Source organism: Falco peregrinus, chromosome 5 (assembly GCF_023634155.1).
Source record: "Falco peregrinus isolate bFalPer1 chromosome 5, bFalPer1.pri, whole genome shotgun sequence".
NCBI classification, from domain to species: Eukaryota; Metazoa; Chordata; class Aves; order Falconiformes; family Falconidae; genus Falco; species Falco peregrinus.
This window is the reverse complement of record NC_073725.1, coordinates 92537899-92557507: the sequence shown is the minus strand read 5'-3', so window position 1 is coordinate 92557507 and position 19609 is coordinate 92537899. Positions and strand designations below refer to the sequence as shown.

General features: G+C 44.9%; 1 long non-coding RNA gene across 1 annotated transcript; it reads left to right on the top strand.

The window, feature by feature from the left end:
• The first annotated feature begins 11474 nt into the window (after positions 1–11474).
• On the top strand, positions 11475–14725 carry LOC114012901 (uncharacterized). Its single transcript, XR_008747479.1, has 3 exons — positions 11475–11611; positions 13190–13280; positions 13899–14725. It is a non-coding gene; the product is annotated as an uncharacterized LOC114012901 (long non-coding RNA).
• The last annotated feature ends 4884 nt before the right edge of the window (positions 14726–19609 follow it).

Sequence of the window (19609 nt, the reverse complement as noted above, 5' to 3'; positions counted from 1 at the left end):
CGAAACGCCTGTTGTGTGCTACAGGGCAGCAAAGGGGAGCATCGCTCTCCGGGCTGGTGCAGAGCATCAGCTGTCAGAAGCTGGGTCTCAATGTGCTAATTGGGGTGTGTCTGATGAGGTGATGCTCACAACTTGTGAGTTTAGTTGGTGAAGCATGTTGGTTCATTGGATATGAGAGACTTCATGTGGCTTGGTGGGAGCTTAGAGATTAACATTTGGTTAAAATGTGCAAGTCGATTCCTCTCCCCCATTACCTGGATCCTCTCCATGGCTTGGGAGGCTCTGCAGAAAAAACGGCTCCAGGTTTTGTTGTTGGAGAATTATGTATCTTTAGCTCCTTCACACAGGGATGGGGGCATCAGGGGACATTGGCAGCAGAAGTGCTTCGGATGCTTTCTTTTGTCCTCTTCAATTTGCTGTAATAGCAGCCAACATGATAGAAAATGTGCGGTTTTGGATACTTTCAAGGTTGCCCCATTTTTTAAAAGAATCATCATTGCTGTGCAGAACAGTACTGTGTTTGGGGACCATGACGCTGTACCCACCTCTGAATAATTGCCCAATACCTCTCAGAGTAAAAAACCATCACAGACCAGTCCTTGCCTGGGGTTCTGGTCCAGCCCCAGCCTGTGTGATCTCACTGTGGAAGGGAAATGCTGTGAAAGATGTACTTAGGTCAGCAAAAGAATTGTAACTTGCTGATGCAATGCAAACCACTTCTGTACCTGTGTTTTACAGTTCAAAATACAGACTGTGCCAGCACAGAGCTTAATGGTGTGGATGTATCATAAGGTAGGGCACTTGTGGCCCGTGGCTGCCCTCCCTGGGTCTCCTCTATGCTATGCCTTCCCCTCCTCGACCTTCTTTCCCTCCCTCTGGTCAGTACAGCTAGGGAACTGTCAATAGATACTGAATACTCATGAATTCAATAAGTGATTTTAAAAGTATTTTTTTACTTATACAAACTTTTATGTGTAGCAGATTATTAAATGTCCACTATAATTGCATCTGTACGTATTTAATTTGGTTTCTATAGAAGTGGATAGAAGCAATTCCGTGATTTCATGGTAATCTGTGTACTTGGTACAAGTTGGGAAGTGGGTTTCGTGCAGTACTGTAGGAAAAATGGAAGGTCACTGTCGTGTTTTTAGAGTCTAATACACAGTCAGTCACTACTGTGATCTGATTAATGTCTGCTTAATTAGGCTCAAGTGAAAGACTTCAGAATGTGAAGCCCAGCGGAGGTATGGTTGATAACTTTGTTATTTAGAAAATCCAGGGCGTTTCTGAGTTTGCCCCAAAGTTTTTGCAACAAGCCGAAACCTTGCCTGGTTAGCGCCCCTTGGATGGCGCCTGCCTTGACCCAGCTCCTGGTGCGCCTTGCCGGGGCTGCCGCTGGCTTCGCAGCTTGGCACGGAGCAGCTGCACGTCCAGCCTGGCTCAGGGGGCTCCTGCACCCCAGGAGCAGGGGCTGGGCTCTGCCGCCCCGGCAGCACCCCATCCCCGCTGGGCTCAGCACCCGACTCGCCTCCCCGAGGGATGCTTCGCGCCTCTCCTGCTGCTCTGAGCTTACGCCTGCTTGTTTGGTTTTGGGATGTGCTGTAAATCCACGTAGTACTTCTTCAGGTAGCTGGTTTTGGCAGGGAGGGTGGAGATGCGGGAGAGGGCTAGTGGCAGGGGGGCAGCTCCCTGTGCACCCCTTGATCTGGATTCCACTTAAAACAGGGCTCTCTCCTGGTTTAATTTGCTTGCAGCACAGGTTGATGCCAGCCACTGCTCTCCGTAGTCAAGGATAAAAAATGCCTGGCTCCTTCAAATGATCCCTGCTGTTTCGTGAATCAATTCTCAGTTAATACCAAAGTTATAAGATGTTTATTCACTCCTGGCTACTTGGATTGTCCCAGAAGAAGTTCACCTTGGGGGATTACGCTCTCCCTACAGGTTTTGATTAAAAATTGAAATGCCCTTTTATTGTCTTGCAAGTCATTATGTTCACATGATAAAAATGATTTTATACCTAACTCCACCTATTAATCAAAAGGGTCAGCACAATAAATAGTTTTTACCTTTGCTATGAGAAACCTTATCTCCCCATGGTCTTAGGAGCTGATTACAAGAGAAGATGCAGACAAAAGAATTAAGATCTCAGAGACTGGCTTGATCAATGTGACACAGAGACATGAATTACTGTTGAGAACTTAGGAGGGGAGAAAGAGAGCGCTTTGGTGAAAGGGAAAAGTAAGATTGCCTGAGTTTTTAACCTCCAGGTGCCAAAGGTAAATGAAGTAGGCTCATTCATCTTAATAAATTTATGTCCAGCACCTAGTTCTGAGTGAGATTGATTTTCCTTTTCTTGAGATAGATATGTGTGAAGATATATATATAAAATAATATGTGTATATATCGCCCATACCATTGCTTTCATAAACCTGACCATGAAACTACTGACTTTTCCCAGTGTATCCAGTTGCAAACTTGGGCTCGAGATGGAGTTTCTGCTCCTGGGTTTTACAAGTATTGGCATGCTCACTGATGGCTGCCTGGAGTTGTTGCCCTTTCCTGGAACCGGAGGCGCTGGCAGAGTCACGGTTTTACAGACAGGCTTTGCGGGGATGTGGTGCCAGGACATCTGACACACATGGTGCCGTGGAGGTGGCTTCCCGTTGGAATCTGCAGGTCCTACTTATTCTGTGGGCTTTGCCTTTTGCTTCGTTAATGTTTTGCTCATCTGCAGTGCCCCCCACCGCCTCCATTCCCCCTGAATTCCTTGGAGGCTCTGGCAGTACGGAGATGCAGAATATCCAGCTGCTTCTCCTGCCCCAACAGGATGTTTGAGCAGAAGGAAGAACATGAGCTATTGCAAATGTCACGAGAAGAAAAAAATAAGCCACAAGTGGCATTTAGCGCTCTGATTATTCCTTCTCATCCCCAGTACTGTGTGTAAGTTTCCATTACATGTGTGACAAAGAGTAGTTAGATTTGCACTGCAAATTAATCTTTAAATATACTTACGTCCTCTCGGAGCCTCTCCAGGAGTAGTTACGCTCCTGATGTACTGTGGTCTGTCATCCCTCCAGCGCCTGGAAATACAAGCACCACCTGTAGTCTCTCTTCCCTTTTCAAATGCCTCTTTAAATACCACTTCTTTGCACCCTAAATCTTGAGGCGTGTCAGTAGAAATGAGGCCACCTGCATCATCTGCAGCAGATCTCTGAGTTCCTCATCTGATTGTCTCTTCCATTGTACCTCGGATGGGGTGACAAATCCAGTGTCATGTACAGGGGTGGCCTCCAACGCGTAGTAAATTACTCAGCATATAGAAATGAGGATATATACACGTCTTAATGGGTACAGCGCTGCTATAGCCGTACTCTGGGTATCTGAAAATAACTCTCTGCTATGAATGTTGAAATACCAGCAATGTGGTGCTAAGAGAACAGATGGGTATTTTGCCATGTGATGTCGCCTAGAAAACAGCTTTGATTTAGTGTACCATGCTTGTCTGACTTTTAAACTTGTATTAAACAGAATTTCATAAAGGCGAACTCCACATAAAAATCTCAAATAACAAGGCACTTGGTGGGAGGTTACTAAGCTATGAAAATTATTGATTCATTCTCCTTTCATTTCAAATGGGCAGATGTGTATGAATATTTATTTACTTTGAGGTCTTTTTATAGAGGGGAAAAAGGTCTTCAGTAGGTGTTTTGATTTCACAGCACAATCAAGGGAATTAGTACTACGTATAAAACAGTAATTAAAGCTGTTAGATTTCTGAACCCAAAATGACATAGAACTTCCCCCCACCATATAAAGCTGTTTCTTTTTCTTGCAGTGCTCCTGACGTTCAGCCTTTGATTATTATGTAGTGTTAGTTCATCACCACTTCAAAACGAATGTTGAAGATTTAACCCCTTACAAACAACTGCCTCAAGATACCCTGGCTTTAGTTGCCCCTCAGGTAAAGGCTTTGTGCTTTTCACTAATCGGCTGACTTATGAACCATGTCTGGGCATGCCAAAATAATGGCCAACGTACCTGTGTCTGATGTGGGAAGGCTAGCAGGTTTTTGCATCAGCAGCTGATCTGGCTGTGTAGGTAAATGGAAGGATTACCTCTGCCTTGTGCTGAAGTGGCTCATGTGTTGGGTTTACGCGAGGGGATGCCCTGATTCCTGGGCTCGTTTTGCAGATGTGGCATGAGAAATTCATGTGTAGTTATATAGGCAGTGCTGCAAGGGCTTCAGAGCCTGCTGCTGGCGGTCTGGGAGTGCCCAGCACCTCTGGGTGTTCAGAGCTCCCCGATGAATAATGCTGTTCAATGTAAGAAATGCTAGGGTGGGCTTGGAAATCATCCCTCACATGCCTGTGATGTGCCTCACAGATACTCTGTGTCCCGAGGGCTGAGCAAAGTTTTCTCATGGTGTTTTTGGCTCACGGAGGGCAGCTTTGTTTGCCTTTCACACACGTGCGGTGGTTTTGCGGAGGGTTTGGTGCAGCCCCACCGTGCCCAAGGGGTAATGTCCGATGGAAAGCCACAGGTCTGCATTCAGTGGCTCTGGCAGTTCTGCTTGCCTCTTGCTTGACAAAAATACAGTGGGGTGACATGTTTCCTAAGCAGCACTCACCAGCTCTTATCCAGAAGTGCTGGAGACACCCTGAAGTCTGTTTTGTATATTGTGATACTACTGAGGACATGTGCAAATGTCAGACACTGTGTGCGAAGCAGCAGGACAAAACCCTGCAGCAACCTCAGAGAGCCAGGCTGGAGCCGTGCCGCAGCAGGAGCCACAGCAGGAGCCGCAGCAAGCGCAGCCCCATGCAGGGCACCACTGTGGGGCATCAGGGGAGCTGTGGGATGGGCATAACAAATAAGGCCTTCAAGGTATCAGGTAATCCAAATAGATCATAAAATTGTTCTGGTCAAAATCACATGGGTAATTAAGACATTCTTGCATCTTGAAAAGCAACATATATTTTAATTATTTATTCTATTATGTTACATTTATTCAAACAATATACAATTATTTTATAATAGCATATAAGAATATATTATTAAAGTGTGTAGATGAAGATATACCATCTACATTTGTAATATATTTGTTTTATATTTATTATTTAGATGGCTTCCTAATAGGACTAATAGCTGTTCAACAATGATGTTGGTATCTGGAATCAGGTGAAATAGGGAAATATCATTGTAAGAAAGGAGAGAGTTAAGATTAGGTCCTTTTTTTTGGACATTATTGCTTTAAGGATACACCATATGTGCTTTTTAAAGTTGGAACGAAGTAGGAGAGAAGGGGAAGAGTAGATTGCCCTCAATTTGAAAAATCATAGTGTACCAGCATGACCTGTTTTTATGGATGAGAACCTTCAGTCTACAAAGTTCTTGTTAAAAGACTTTATCTCGCTGACCAGATGGTGCAATTTGTCTGGCATTGACATTTGGGAATATCTGCTGAATTTTGCATAAGGACAACTGTTTTAATCATCCAGTGTCTTGCTGTGTTAATCTTATTTGTCTGCAATGACCAACTCTTTTCATATTCCTGGCGATCATGTAACTGTATTGTGTGTGCTTTTATACAACCTTCTTCTCATCCTTACCTTTTTGTTGTCTACCACTTGGAGAGTTCTTTGGGTTGAACTCGTCCTGTTGAGGTGGAATGATGTGTTAGGGAAAATGAACCAGATGGGGATGAGCTTGGGATATTTAAAACCACTCTGCCAAGTTAATCTTTTGCTCAGAATAAATGCGAGAATACTCTCAGAGATCAAAGTAGTATATAAGATCAGGGCAAAGGATCAGCTGCGAAGCTCCGCTTCATGGCTGCAAAGGAGGTGGGAGCTGTAGCAGCAGCTGGTTGCATGACCAGATTCCCCTGTTTGAGAAGGATGGAAAACAAAGAATTAATATATTTGTAGAAGTATAAAAAAGCAGCTTTGTAAGACAGAAAAGCCATTGACCTTCTTTCCATTATTTAAAGAAAAAAAACAGTTCCTGAAGTCGCCTGTGCTTTCCCATGCCGCAGACTGCTGCGCCTACAGCTGCACAGATGGGGATGCAGGAAAGGAGGGGCTGGATCTGTGAGCAGCAGTCCCCAGCCTACCCGGTGTGGTGGCAACACCCTGCCCTCGGTGGCACGCTTTGTGGTGCTGTGTGTGGGGACAGACGTAGGGTTTGGTCATATCAATAACACATGTCCCTCCTCCTCACCAGCCCCAGAGCCCCTCTGCCCATCCCAGCATCTCCCAGAAATAAAGGAAAAAGCACAAGTGGATTAACTGTCTACAGGTCCCCTGTGCTGTGCCCTGTTAACCCATCTCAGTTTGCATGATTCATTACAGTTTAATTTAGGAAATTCAGGATCAGGATGTATGCAGCTCATTACAGATTAATTGCTTGTATTGCCTGGAGCAATACATTTGTATTGATACGGAGTGGCACAGAAATGTGCTATCCATTCACGCAAACTTATTAGTCCTCTATTATAATGGTAAGGCTTATTATTTGATATTTAGACTGTATTTGCAATCACGCAGGGCAGGGCATCCTCCAGCTCCTGTGGCAGCTCCCTGCATGCCACAGGCAGTGTCCAGCCGGCGTACATATGTAGCCTATGTGAAGGACATAAACATGGGCTGTCCTTCTGTCCAGAGATGCTGGAGGTATGGAAGCACACTGGTACCCTGGTGCCGCTGGGGCTGTGCTGAAGAAGCCTGTGCCTGCTGCAGCCTCCCAGGCTGGCCCCTCTCCGTGCCCCGTCTCGGCTGCTGTCCCTGGGAGGACCTGGTCCCCCTGGATGTAAGCCTGACATGCCAGAGGGCTGGCACCCTTGTCATGCGTGGCTGTGAAACGCAATGTGAACTGGGACTTCCTAGCACCATGCCCGAGGTCAGCGTGCCACTGCAGCTCTGGCAGGGTGCCAGAAGAGCCAGAGAGGTGAGTCTCTCTCACCTGGAAGTCACCAGCCCTCGGCAGGCACGCGGCACATGGCAATGAGTGGCCTTGACTCCTTGCAAATTCTTTGAAGTCTTTTTCCAGTTACTTTTGTTTCTTTTAAACACTGGGGCACTTGGGTCACAACCATCGTCTCCACCTCAGATTTTCCTGGAGAGATTATGGTTTGACCAGTTAGGTTGGCAACTGGCTGCCATTGTAAGGCTGTTGAATTTTGTAGCTGAGGATGTGTTTAATGTGCTGTTAGCACTAGAAGCTGTGATGGATTATGTGCAACAGCAATGGTACGCAACTGAACAACCAGGTAGTTAATTACTGCAATTATAACATTTTATGAAAAGGAATTGCGTTCACAGCCATTCATTATGATGATGAATTTCCCACATTTTATTACCGGTCATCTGCACCACTCGTATGACAAATGGCAGAGTCCCATGCAGAAAGAAACCCCTCCCCTTTCCTCCCCTCCCATGCATGGAGGAGATGGTGTTGTTAGTGTGACAAAGTCTAATTGCTTTGCCATCCAAGTTCAATATTTATATTCATTTGTACATATTACTCACGACCCAGTATTCTGTTGCACATTGCGTGCCTAGCTTTTATAGATAAATTTATAGTTGGCTTTCTGTGACCACTCTAATACATATAAATGCTGGTCTTAAATCTGCAGAGGGACTAGGGAGTGAGATGTTTTGGCAAATTGTGTAGAGCAAGTGAAATGACAGGAACTGGGAAGTGGGAGTATTGTACAAGTACAAGATCCTTGACTCTTGTTGAGTGATAAATTTTGCAGTACTAAATAGCTGGCACATCATGTTACATGAGGTTGATGGGTGCAAATTATCAGCTTGGTTGTTTCTAGACGGAACGTTATTAGCTGTAGGGAAATATGGCAAACAGCCAGGAGCAGAGTGTGAACTTCTGTATACATTGTCTTGAGTTGCAAAAGCAATTGCATGTGCCTATTTGAACTGACAATAGGGAAGTTACTACCAAAGCTATATTTAATGTGAAGAGATTGAGCTTTTTCCAATATGGACCTGAGACCCTGATCACATGGAGAATATCAGAATGCCACGTTAATAAGAAATAGCCTGTAATCAAATAGCTGCGTTTCCTACCCATGTTGGGATCTTATTAGGCAGGACTCAAAAAAAGGATTGCAATTATGTGGTATGAAAACCTACAGTAATAATTATTTCAGAAAGGATATTGAGCTGCATAGTTCAACCAGTCTGCAAAAAGTCAAGGTGAGACCTCTTAAATGATTGCATAAGCCCCTGCCCTCCTCATCTGCTGTGAGCTTCTTGCTTCTTGCACCTCCTTTGCATGCGCTGGATGCCTCCCAAAAGCAGAGGCTGACGTTGGGCCAATGCCTCGTCTGGGCTGGCTGCTTGTGTTTTCCTTTTCTTGCGCTGACCTCCAAAATGTGCATGTTACACCAGCTCATATACATTATATACAGCATTCCATTGTCATAGTAATTTATTTTTGGCAGTCAGTGTGCAAAAACTCTGAAAGCAAATGATTAGTTCAAAAACGCCTGTAATGTGAATATTCAGCAATGGAAATTTTTCCCTGGTCTCCTCCAGACTGAGGAACATTGGAAGGCACTGTCTTTTTTTCAGTTCTGAATCGCACTCAGGCTCTTCTGTCCTCATTTCTGAAGGTCTGCACCTATAGCCCCAAGCAGATTATTATCCCAGTGATGTTTTATTCATTGCAATGCTGCCAAACGGAAATTAATATTTTCATGTTAATGAGTAGTAATGTGAGCAATCAGAAAAATCCTAACCTACGGAGAAGCAGAAAAATATTAAGAAAGAAAAGTATGCTCCAAATGAAGGAGCCCTCGTGCCGTGGGTGACAGGTTATCCAGTGAAGGGCATCATGCCTCCGGGACACAGGGATACAGGGCAGGGTGCTCCCAGCCCTCCCAGCGTGGGAGTGTGCTCTGCGGCTGTGCCTGCAGCCCTGCGTGTGCCGTGGAGCCTGGGGAAGAGTGGCTGCCGGGTGCTAGCTGGGCTGTGAAAGTGACTGACCGCTTTTACTGACTCTCCTGGACGTGTTGTGCCAAAGGCATTGAAAATGCACTCCGGGATTAATGTCAATGGTATCTCCTAAATGTAAGAAGTTAATAATTTATTAGCCTGCAGTCAGTCCGTGCTTGGCAAGTGGCTTCAGAGAGCGGTACGTGCATCGGTGCAGATATGCACCATGTGAGCCACCCTTTTCCTCCTGACCATGGGGGCTTTGTTCTGGTGTCCATCCCCCTTTGCAAGACTGGCTCTGATGCTCCTTTATGCAGGTTTTCTCCTTCCCAAATAATGCTGGCTAAGCCTCAGATAAATTATTAACTACAGAGCACAGTGGCCATTGTTAAAATGGTTAGTTTTCTTCCTAGGAGGAATCAGGGCTGCTGCATCCTTAGTCTTCCTTGCAGATGTCCCCTGGACTGCGAATGCTTCGAGATTGGTTTCTGCTGCTGGGGCTACTGCTCTGCTGAGCTGTACCTGCTATGGTTATATTTTAAATAAAAATTTGAAACACATCATATGATTCACGACTAAAGCCACAGTTTGCCAGAGGACTTGTTGGAATCATGAATTTCCATCAGGACGCAGGGTGGGAGGGTGCTTGGTGCCAGATGGAGCCAGCTGGGCTGTGGCTTGGCGTGTGGCTGCCCATGTGGCTGGCTCAGACCAGAAACGCCCTTGAGATGAAAATGAGGCCTCAAGGTAGCAATAGGAGGTGCAGATGAATCAGGGCAAGTGGTCGTGAGGGAGGTGGTGGTGTGGTGTTCTCGGTGGGGTGGGTACAAGATGGGTGTCCACTGAAGAGCGAGGTGGAGGAAAAAACTTGAGTGTGCTTTCTGTCAGTGGAAACTTTAGGCAGAACAAGATCCATTATATAAAACACATGTGAGTGATTCTCTGTGAAGCCAGAAGAGAGAAGGCTGTGGCGAACAGCAGAGCTGGCCTGGAGGACTTCGGGCACTACGAGTGCTCCTCTTCACATCCCAGCCAGCCCAGCTGCAGAAGGCTTTTTGAAATCTTTTTGAAAAACATCAGTGTCTTATCCTGTTCGGATCAAATGAGGAAAATGCTTTCAACAAAGCATTCTGAAATTCATGTAAATGAGCTGAAATGGGGGCTGAGGGATTGCCTTTGGTGTCAGGTGGGAGGAGAACTGCTGCAGACCCTTGCTGAAGCAGGGATGCAGTGCCAGGTTGGGCTGGTTGTTTCTTGAGGACTGGGAAGCAGAGGTTTGAGTGTAATTTCTGTCCCCTGGTGGCCAGTGTTTAGAAACAGCGAGCTTTGAAATAATGAGTGTGTGTGGAAATGGCCCAGGAAGACTGAGTTTCTGTGTGCGTGTCAGTGACCGAATATTGAATATACAACAAAACTGAGAAAACTTTGCTGCGAGATTTTGAATGTAGCACGGCCGACATGCTCAGTGCAGCTGCTCGGCTTCATTAGCAATTGCAAACATTTCATCCATGCATTGCCACTAAATCATAGAACGATTTATAGCTTATTATTAAGGAAAAGTGGGCCTCTGCCACCTGCCTTATCAGCAAGGAACGGCTTTAAACGGTGTTCCCTGCTAGAGGTACGGCAGTCACTGCTCGCCGGCTGGGAGCCGCCTGCTCTCCCGGCAGCCACCTGTGCTGCTTCGAAGGGCATCTTCAGCAGAGTTGTAGTTTAGCAGCTGATGGCGAGAACTTCTTCTGTGGTTCCTCAGCTATGCAGACATGCATCCATTGGTAGGAGCCTTTGCTCCAAGAATAATGTCGTGCAAACGAGCGGTGCGATCCTGCCAGCTGGGCTGGGCTGCGCAGTCAAACAACTCGCAAACACGTTCGCTGAGAAGCCCCCTTCTGAAAGAAGCAGGAAGACTCCGTACAGAAACAGCGTGGCTTTGCCAAGCTGCAGCCAGCTTGTTTACAGGACATGCCAAGCGCTTGTTCACAGTCGAGGCGAACATACCGATCTGGTGTCAGTAACAGTCTCAATTCAATTCAGTGTTTGAAAACAGCGCGTTGGCCGCAGCCAGATTCGTTGGTGTCATCAGCGCCGGCTCTTACACAAACTGCCTAAAACTGTGGTTTTGTTTTGACATAACTTAGAAAACCATTTTTCACCACTACCAGTAACTGCTCTGAGAAATCTCTGGTCGATAGTCGCATAGACTTACTGCATTAACATTGTGCGCTGAAAGAAATTGTACTGGATTTTGTTTTCCTACGGAGAAGTCTGGTGCGGCTCTGTGGGTAATAGCCCTATGTAAAACGTTTTGAGCTTGAGGAAAACTGGCTATAAAATCCTTTTTTTACTGTTACAGAAATTCATAGCCATTCTTCTCAGTTTCTGCTGTTTTATTTTTGTTTGTTTGGGTTTTTTTTACATTTTAGTAATAACAATATTTAACTTTTTATTTTAAATTTCCTGTGTATATGTTATCCTTCATGAATGCATGTTGCTGCGTGCCTCTGCTGTGAAATTCAGTAAAACTCCCGCACCAGAAGGACCGTCGTGTCACCGAGCTGTTAAGAGAGCATCCCTGCTTTGCTTCTGTTTCTTTGCTGAAATAACCCTGCCATGAGACGAAAGAAAACTAACAGCATTTTACCGGCCATGAGTGAAAGGTAAATTACTGTTTAGACTAACTACTAGGTATAGCAAGCATTTTGGTAATGCCAAATGCAACTACAGGTTTTAATACAGGGACATTGCTTATAGGTCTCATGAAAGAAAGTCTGTTGGCTGCATTAATTCCCCAATGACAGATTAATTTCCTCCCTTTACAATAATTATGCATGTGTACTGTTGTTGTATGACTCATTCAGTCTTTCACATATGACACCACGGCCTCATCTGCAAAAATGCTGAGCGACCTGCAGGCTCCATTGCCTGCAAACATCTCACAAGTATTTCAAAAATATAAACACAGAACTGAATTTATTATTATATTCCCTCCCCGCCCCCCCCCCCCCCCCCCCTTGAAATAGGAAAGGTGAATGGCATGTTAGGAGCTTCTTTTTGTCCAGCACCTTGTTCGGGTACCTATACAGAATTTTAATATTATTAAGTTCCTTAGCTGGAAAAATAACTGCCCTTGTCCAGCCATCATACTGAATATATACATACAGGTGTCAGCCTGAGGCTTTGAAAATGCTCAAGCTGTGCTACAGTGTGCTGATTTGTTCATTCCTGCAATCAGATACATGTTGTGGATTTATATAAAAATTGTATCAAATATTTATACAGAATTTGTTGGAGAAGTTTGTCTCTATGGGCATTGCAGGTTATACAGTGATTACAGCTTTGCTGGGCAAAAGTAAACCTTTACTTTGGTAAATCATAAAATAGGATTGCACCCCACATCAGTACCATTTGAATGCAGTCCTGCTTTAGACAAGAGAACTGACATCTCCGGTAGAGCCATGCTCCATTTTCCAGTCTTCATATTTTGAAAAATTGGCTGGGTTAGGTCTTGTCCTGCAAATTGTTATGATGTGAATATTATTCATAGAAATGAATATCTCTGTTGGCGTGAGTGAGGTGTCTGTGTTGCTATGAATTCCTTAGGAGGACAGGAGTCTGCAAGTTCAGCTGAAATGCCAGAGAGCACATCTTGAACTTTTTGTTCTGTGGAAAACAAATGATCGTATAAGCAAGTAATTGCTGTACTTTATGGAGTAGGGAAATGGCAGTATGCAGGGTCTGGTCCTCGCCAGCAAATTGCAGTGCCCTTGTGTACGTGGAGAAGTGACTTTTTCTCCCAACGATGTGACACGTTAGCGACACTAGCCTGCAGGGCGAAACTCCTGTAAGGTTTCCTGCTAATCACAGGGGCTTTCTCCTGCTTTTCTTATAGACCCTCATATTTTTGTTTGCTGTGTCAATATACATCATGTGTTGTGAAACTGAGGAGGGGTAGGGAGGACTGGGTGCACGTGCAGTTGCATTTTGCTTTATTTGGTGCGCTTAAAAATGGGTGAAGCTGACAATTTGGAATTCATAATAATTAAATGGTGTTAGAGCTGGCTGCTAGGAGCTTCAGCATGACTCCCTGTGCACAGACAAATGCAGTATCATTCATTGCTTTTACTATGTTAAATTACAAGGGGTGGCGGGGGGTGGTGGTGGGGATCTCATTTAGAACCTACTGAAGTGAATGGGATGACTTCATTGATTCAAGGTGATTTTGTTCTATATTTTAGGACCTTATGTAAGAGCTGCCTACGTCTTCCCTTTCCCCGTACAGCTGGAGGAAAGCTGAACACATGCTTCCCCAGTGTGCCTCTTCTGTGGGTAAGGCAAGTGAAGATAACAGTTGGGTAATTCATCATTTGGCTGCAAAAGGTCGATGGCGTTATCTGCTTGAGCAACAGTAATGGGTCACACGACACTGGTTTGTGCCAGATGCTTTGGCGGGTTACAGGTTAATGCGGAGGGCATAGTGTTGTCCAGATTTTTCAAAAAGCTGACTTTTCAGGATTGGTCTAACGTAATGTTCTGCCTTTGATCTGTACTTGTAAGAGGTAATTTCTGCAGCTTGTAATGTGTTTTATTTCTCATGCTTACAAACCAAAAAATGGACAGCCTTTCCAACTCCACGTTTGTGGAGTGAGGCTCATTTAAACAGTGGCTGAGATTAAAACAGAGAAAAAAAGCTTCCTGGGCACGATTCTGGGACTGTTGCAGGCTTGTGCAGTGCCTGCTGCCATCAAAGCATGGACTGGCTACCTCAGACCATGTCTCAAAGGCTTCTTGTCCTTACGGGGAATAAAAGTGCACAGTGGGGTTCGGGTGTTGGCGGATGCTCTGTGCAAGGACAGAGCGCTGGGCCCCCGCAGCCTCGTGCCTGCTGCTCGCAGCTCCTGCACCGCACAGCCGGGTACCGAGTCAGGGCTCTGCTTGTTCCCCCAGGCTGCGGTCGGGTCCAGCTGTGTGGGAGATGCTGCATTGGATCGGTGCTGCCTTAACGGGCTGCGTGGCTCTAAACCAGCTATGCCGAGGTACCCCAGCCCACCAGGCACCGTGGGGCGTGCGGGTGCCACGGGCAGGCGGGATTGTGCTTTTCTCCTCTGCGCTGATCTCTCAGATGCTGAAATTACCGCGGGAGACGTCCTGTTCTCCAGGAACGCTCACAGCCGGGAGAACCGAGCTGCGTTTGAAGCCACGGTTCCTCCTCTGTTACCCTGAAGGAATTCTGCTTGTGCATGCAGAGCCACAAAAGGGCTGTAGTGCTGAATTTCCTTTGATGCAAGAGATATTTATTGGTATTACTCACATGTAAATAGGCTTCCCTGCCTTTGCCTCTAAGAGAGGATTTGAACAATTTCCACATGAGAAATCCACTTGGATGGTTGTTGATTTGAAAACAAAGCTGGTTTCTAAATTCTGACTTGGTTTCCCACAAGTTTGCTGCTCCTCTGCTCTTCCTTTTTCCATTTTCTTTGTAAATACAGATTGACATCCGTAAAATTTCTGCCTATTAGAATTGTGCCTTCGTCAGCATCTCTTCCTTCAGGAACTTTGTGTGATAATTTCTAGAAGCCATTCCTTGTCTTCCAGAAGTCTAGTCTTAGAAAATAAACAAACCCAGACAAATGCATTTTTAGTCTGGAAAGGCACAAATAAGTAACCTGTACTTTTTAAATCAGGCGCTGTAGAAATGCTGAGCTTTAAGTCTTTGTCCTAGTAATTATTGTCATCACTGTTGTTATTAAAAGACATAAGATTTTATTGCTGATAATTTGGAGGCTTTGATACATTTATTTGAACTGACTGCTCCTTTGGCAAAGAATAATTGCTTAAATTTCTCTCATGGGCTTTTGCTTCTATAAAAAGATTGTTGACCTTGAAGCTTTTACTTGATTTTGAATTCTTATTCAAATGCGAATACTAATAACCTGGGGAAGAGGACGTAACTTCCTAAGTAGATGTTACTTTTGAGTTCTGGGGACCTTGTGCAGAAAAATAAGATTTTTCTTGCATTGTCAGAGACCCCCAGCCTCTCACTTAATTGGTGGTTTGGGTTTTTTTTTGTTTTGTTTTGTTTTTTAAGAGTAGGAAGGTAAGGCTTTCATTTTCATAAACAAATGTTGATGGTATTTAAGTTCTTTGACTGCTGAAGATCTGTGCTGTGTTGCTTGATGGACCTTTTGGCATTTGTGTTGTTTTGTTTGGATTATTGTGTCTGGGAAAGGGTATTACGAAGGGCAGCACTGTGTACCTCCTGCATCACTTTTTCTTTCTGCAGCTTTCCAGCTCTTTTAATACCAGAGCTGCCTGTGTAGTCCTTAGGGTAAGCTTTTTCCCTTGCCTTTATTTGGTGAAGAACAAGTGTGGGCTTTTGGTGCTTCTGCAAAAGTAGTATTCTCAGAATTATCAAAAGCAAATGTGAGCCTTCGTTTCACCCAACTAGCTCTCTCAAAAATGAGATAACAGGGCTTTTGGGACAAGTTGGTGATAAGCTAGAGCATCAAAGCAGAGGCGGGGATGTCCCTGCTCTCCCACGGCCTTGCTGGGTAACTTTTGGCAGGTCACGTCTATCTCCCTGAGCATTTGTTTCCCCGTCTGCACGGAGGTTATAGTGCCAGTCTTCCCGGCGAAACAATTCCAGGTTTGCTGGCAAAGCCAAGGGTACTATATTTGTGGTAATTGTGTGTTTAAGTGCCTTGCTCATTGGAGTCTCACTGAGATACTGCACATCTCCGAGTCCTGCTTCAGCTTCAGCTGCTCCTGACGCTGCACAGAACCCGCTCAGCGCCTGGCCCTGCTGACGGTCAGAGGCAGAAGCAGTGCTTCTGCAGGGAAGGGTTGCATGTGGGTCTGACTGCTATGGGAGGAGAATAGTTTAGTTTACTTTTTCTGTTTTACTTAATTAAAACTTTGTGGATCCTGAACTTCCAGATTGGTGATTTCTGTAAGAACAACTCCAAGGAGCTTGGTATAAACACTGTGCATCTTCCCCACCAAGCAGCTCTGGAGTCTTGTGCAGAGGTGTGCTGCTTTCCTACATGGAAAATGGTGATGCCATGAATGCTGCTGAGAGGCAATGGTGAATAAACCCATCAGGAGACATGGCTGGATTACCAGAGAAAAGCTTTTATTTACATTACAGATGATAAGAACTGACAGAAGTCTTAAAAGATACAGATATAAGAATTTGAGAATTTGTATGCTTATTGAATTACTGTCAGGTGCAGCAGCCAAACACACTTAAACGTGATTTTTACTAGAGGATCTTGTGGAGATGTTCAAATAATTAAAACTCAGATATATTTCTTTGGTAGTGTATTCATCTTGTTCAGTGAGAAGCATGTTTGAAGGCTCTGCAGCAAACAGGAGAGGTCTGGACAGACAGCTTATCAAAGGTTTCTAAAAATAAGCTTCAAGTTTGCCAACTGATTTGTAAATTGTAATGCTCCAGGTTGTGGGCAGTTCTCAGAGAGGAAAGGGTGTGAACTGAGTGTGTCTGTGCTGGCTGGTTCCTAGCTGTGATTATTGCAAGGTGGTTTGCTATTTCTACAAGAATATTTCTGTTCCTTGATCCTCCAGCTGCTGTTGGGAGGAGGTGATGGCCAGGAGTCTGCTGCATCTGGGCCATTCGCTGTTCACCTCCTGAAGTTGTGTTGCATGAAATAGTGTGCGTTTAGGTGATGGACCTATTCAGCTGTGGTAATAACAAAGAATGATTTAGGAAGTAAATTAAGAAGAAAAAAAGAGTTGGATAACAACATATAATAGTGCCAGGCAGTGTAAAAGACTCTGGAGAGCTCCGAAATGTCATGGTTTCATGCAGTGTGCAAATAAGGATGAAATTGAAAATCAGCTATTTTAGGGAAGGTAGCTCTTAATTTGCGTGAAATAATAATCAAATAATTATCAGGCCACCTTAAACAGCAGTATTGAAGGTCACTTAACTGCACAGAATGAGACAATAGAATAAGATATACGTGGCATAAATTTTTAAATAGAGGTATAATTACTGATGGGATGTGTTAATTTATATTTTGAATAATCACTTCTATGTTTCTATATAATAACTGACTTTAGCGTGCAAACATCTAAGAATGTTTGACTCTTAGATGGTTCTGTAGTATTGAGCTCCAAGTCTTAGCCTGAAACTGTTAGAAACTGAGGCAATGCGTAAATAGGACATGAAGATTTTCAGTTACCTTTAATCAGGAAAGTAAAGATTAATGAGTCCAATGACAAAAGGACATCTCTTTGTGTTGGCTTGTAGGCTCTGGTGGGTAAAAGGCCAGAGGAGTCAAAGTCCTCTCATGCCTAGTTTTAAAATACTCCTTTGTTTGTGAAAAAGCGAAGCGGACACCGTTGTTCCATCGAGCTGCTGAAGTGGATGCTGTGAGCTGCAGACCGCAGGCGATTGCTTCCAAAGGGCTCTTGCTGCAGTACGTCAGTGATGATCACTGGCTGCTTTGACATCCTCCACTTAGCTCTTGCTTCCCTTTCCATGGAAAGGTTGTAAACTTGGCAGCATACAAAAAAAAAAATAAATGTGTCTGGTCAAGTGTGGCGCAAATGAGTTGAACTTAATGGTCAAAAAGTAGAGTGCAACCTGTTTTCAATGTTTTTTAATGGCAGCAGTAGTGCGTCAAACGTCTTGGCTTTAGAATCAAAGCTGAAATAAGCAATAAAAAAATGCTGTCTGCGTTGAATGGTTTAAACTATGTATCCTATATTAGGCTCAGACAGAAATTTGAATATTATACCAGTACTGTGGTCTTTAAGAAGTACATTATTTTTATTATTCTTCTTCACATCCATGCCTCATATGTTCTCTTTTATTGGAGTTAATGGCAAATACTCTTAGGTAATAACAAGGGTGCAGGTTAATTATTCAGTAACTACTGCTAAAGAATGCAATGTTTCCACTCTCGGTACAAAAAGGCTTCATTTTCCACCATGTTATTAAAGATTCTCACTTAAGGGTCCTGAGAATGAATTATTACTTCTGATTTAGGATCATCAAAAAGCATGTCGTTTTTGCCTTTATTTAATTGGCTTGTGATTTAATGTTAATGAAATATGTGTACCTCTGCTCTTATGTTTTAAAAATGGAGCTTGTCGGGCTGTATCCAAGCCAGGGGAACTCGGCTGTGGGGCACTGTGGTCATGTTTCTCTGCCGACGGTGATGTCCCATGCAAATCCCAGAGTGCTGGAGTCTGCTGAGAGCAGCACCTTGTGGTCTGAACACTCCGGGCTGCAGGGTAAGATCTGTCCCTGTGCAGATGTTCATCTGAAATTACCCTGCATCACTTCAGCTGCTCATGTTTAACACATGTATTGGGTTTAGATAGCCAACTAAAGGATGAGTCACTGTGTTGGGTTGTGAGAAATGTGGTTTCCCTGTGTTGAACAACCCTCCGCTGCACATATGTGCCTGGATACGTGTCTGCTGGAGCTCCGGTGGGATGGAGCCGTGGGGATCCCGCACCAAGCCGGGCGGGAAAGCAGCACTACAGCGGCTCAATGGTGAGATTTGATGCAACCGCTGCTGATGGGTTTTCCTCTTGTCCCTTCTCCCAGCAGCAGGGCTGGAGGGTGCTGTGGGAGGAACCTGCGTTCTGCACCCATAGGGACTCCTGCTTACAGTCATTCCTTGCTGGCTTCTGTGTGTGTGTATGTGCAGGCTATAAACCTGCCGAAAGGTACCGTGCTCTGCATGTCCACCCAGGGGCTGTGTGGGACCCTTGTGGTGGTGGGGCGGCCAAACTGGGAGCCACAGGGAACCTCCTGTTGCGGAGGGGTGGTGGAGAATTTGGCACGGACCTTTGTAGCAAAGAACTTGGAAATCTGAAAGGGAGAGAATGATTCCTAGCTCAGAAAAATGAATTAGTAAGCAGACAATGGAATGCAACTTAAAAGCAAGGTGTTTGCCCCATCTCCTGTGGGTGAATCGTCCCCCTCAGCCCCACTGCAGGGCTTGTCCTGCTCAGCCCGCTGCTGTCTTGGGGGCATGAGGGGCTGTCCTCTGTCTTTCTCTGCCCCCCCCGCCCCCCTGCTCCTTTCCTCCCCCTTGTATCACCACGAAATTCAGAGTGACCACTGGTTGCAGGAACACAACAGTGATTTTTTTTTTTCTTGAGGGCCAGGCATTTGCAGCAGTGTTTAATTAATAATAATAATAAATCCTCTCACCCCATCCGTCTCCCACCACTTAGGTGAGCATTATCACAGAGACAAAACTGGGGGCACTGGGGTTAATTAACTTGCTCCGGGCTGGTGTTCAAGCCAGATGGGATCTTCAGTCAAGAAAACCCCACAGTCAAATGTAAGGAAATTAGATGTGTTGCAGCCTCCACGGGGGCTTATGTAGGCAGCCACAGCAAGGTCACAGAAGGCACAGAAACAGCAAAATGAGAAATGCATGTACAACGCACAAACAAATAAAGGGGCAAGAGAAGAAGGGAAGGTCTGGGGAGGAAAACAGGGGTGTGTTGCAGGATTTAACTGAAAACTAATGCTTTTTTGCTCCTTGTTGCCCTCCCCTCTATGAGTGAGGCCAGACCTTCAGATTTGTGAGGCTGCTGAGCACACACCACCCTCTCCTGCCTTTGGCCTGACTGTAGGTAAGCAGCCTGTGTCTATGACAGGCCTCTTGATC